The following is a 2874-nucleotide window of genomic DNA, read 5'->3' on the forward strand; positions in this document are numbered from 1 at the left end:
GCTTGCAGTTTCCATTACCAAAAAAAAATGTGATCCTACTCTAATAGAAACATTTGTCCTTTAATAGGAGTAGGAAATCAGTATGACTGGAATTCGGCAGTTAGAATTTATACTGTAACAAGGTGTTGGTAATTACTGGTGGGTGATAGGGAAGGTCTGCCCGCTTGTTTGCATACTGAATAGCCACTTTGATTTCAGCCGCAGAACAGTACGGTTTTACTCTGTACTAGTATAAATTTAGCTGTTTCTTATTACAGTATCTCTTTTTCTCTTTTCAGAGTGTTTGAACATGGAGAATCCTTGTGTTGGCATGCTGTCCTGACATAGTAATCTGTGGCATAAGTTTGGTTGGTTTATGAACAGGCAGGATGTGGATTCTAATTCCTTATACCTATTCGCAGACATCCCCTTCTGATTAGAGTAGGGCTTAGTCACCGGTGCATTGGTTCGAGTATGACGGGAGGAGGAAGTAGTCCAGAAGTGATTCATTGTACAGGGTCTTCCCTAAGCCAAATAGAGCTTCTGACTCTCATTTCTTGCTCTCTGGTGTAAAGTATCTGCTCCATCTTTGGCATCCTCTATGGCTAAATCCTTCGGAAGGAACCTGAGGAAGGAAGGTGATTCCATCCTGCTCTTAGGACAAGTTTCAGGTGAGGCGATATTGTCACCTCTCGCTAGTAAAGGCCATATGTTCCACTTTTCTCCTTTTACTGACCCCCCATCTGGACAAAATTCCTCATGCAATGATGAAACACATGTGTAATAACATTAAACTGGCTGCTATTGTAGCTTTTTTAAAACCTGGAAAGGACAAAGTTTTAGCAGCAAGCTACTAACCTATTGCATTGATACGGTATGTTGTTTATGTAAAATCATAGAAAAGATGGTCAATGCAAAGCTTGTATGGATGCTAGAAAAGAAGGGTATTTTATCACCAGTGCAGTGTGGGTTTAGAAGAATGCACTCTACAATGAATGCACTTGTCTGTCTAGAGTTGTTTGCTTCCAAGAAACATCATGTGATGGTATTCATTGATATTGAAAAGGCTTATGATACCACATGGAGGTATGATGTCTTTAAAAATGTCCATGAGTTTGGTCTGAGAGGTGAGTTGCCTTTATTTATTCAGGCCTTTTAAAAAAGTTGATTCATTCATGTTACAGTAGGTAAAACTCTGTCTGGAAGTAAATGTTAGGAAGGTGTCCCACAAGGCAGCAGACTTAGTGTTACATTATTTGTGCTAGCAATTAATGGAATTTGTTCTGTGATTTCAGAAGACGTTCTGTACACTATCTTTTTGGATAACGTTTCTGTTTCATTTGCATTAGCAAGAATGGCAATAGTTGAAAGAAAGCTTCAACTCAAGATCCCCTCTTAACGAGAGAATGCCTTGATGAAGTCATTGGGCTTCAGCACGGCATATCATTCCCGTGCTGAAGGCTTGTGATGGGCAAGAGGGCTCTCGAACTGGGGAATTTCTTTTCCTCAGTTTGACTCTAAATTTCTCTCATTCTTTTTCTATTACCTCTTATTGCTTATTCCTCCTTCATAATTATCAGCTGTCTCCAACCTTGCTGTCAAAACTCTTTTACCCATTTCACTGTCCAGGTTTTTTAGAGGGGACATTGTATCCATGATCGGTTTTTATTTCAAAATCAATTGTGGGAGCTGTGGTGGTCTTGCCAACTGCCCGAAAATGTTTGGACACCTAGGAGTGTCAGTATTCCCATACTGGCACGCGGAACTATCTCTTAGGAAATTTGGCCTTCGGATTCCAGGGGTTGGCAATTTTATAGAGATAGGACTCTCGGCATTCTGTCCGGTTTGCCTGCCACTATGATTAGAGTGGGGATGATTGTATTCTTGAAATGCTCTCAGTCCCATCAAGCGGGTTTGGCATACACTTGAGCCACTCTAATCATAGTGGTACCATCCCTTTGTGGTAGGGTAGGGAGTGGACATTTGGTAAGCAGCTTTCACAGGTGTCATTGGTGGAGAAATTAATTCCAGGAAAGGCTAACGGTGTCTTCTTTGGAATTTCAGACAGTCTTAATTTTTTCTCTCCCTTAAACTATATTTTTTTCCATTGTTTTTTTTTTCATTGTTATTATGACCCCTTCCCTCCCCCTGAAAAAATAATTAATGAGTAAACTTAATATTCCCCGTACCCCTGGATCAAATGGCGAACCCCAGACACCGTTGACGACTTCTGCTTGTTTAAATAGGGAAAGCTCTGTTGACAACCTCGGCAATAAAAAGGATTCCTCCAACAATACTTCTTTGACCAGTGTTGTTAAAGACAATTTATCGGCACTGGTGGAAAATGATGCTTGTAATAACCGTAATACTTTACTCTCTGGTTCTGGCTCATTACCAGATCCAACAAAAAATCTGAAAATTCTCCACTTAAAAAACATACCAATTGGTTGTAGCTATGACATAATTCATGAAGCCTTCTGTAGATTTGGAGCAATCAAAGAAATTTTAATGGAGCTTAATGGTAGTAATGGCTTTTGGGAAGCTTGGGTATCATTTTCAAGTTTTGAGATTGCTTTAGAAGCAAATAAAAATTTAGAGAGCATAAAAATTGACAATTGTTTAATTTCTGGGGCTTTATGTGATAAAGCACCAAGACACCTAGAGGTATATAAACCAGAAGAATGGATGGAAAAAGAAATAGACCATAGACTTCCAGAAGTAAGAACCCCCAAGCCCCCAACATGGATAATTGCATCTGGAAAGATAGATAATTATAACTATTATAAGATTAGTAAATTTATACAAAAAAAAGTTGGTTTAATTAAAAGTAAGGATATTAGTAGATACGGTAAGCAATCTGTTTTGATTAATGCTAAATCAGATACTCAAGCTCAC

Source organism: Palaemon carinicauda, chromosome 8 (genome assembly GCF_036898095.1).
Source record: "Palaemon carinicauda isolate YSFRI2023 chromosome 8, ASM3689809v2, whole genome shotgun sequence".
NCBI lineage: Eukaryota > Metazoa > Arthropoda > Malacostraca > Decapoda > Palaemonidae > Palaemon > Palaemon carinicauda.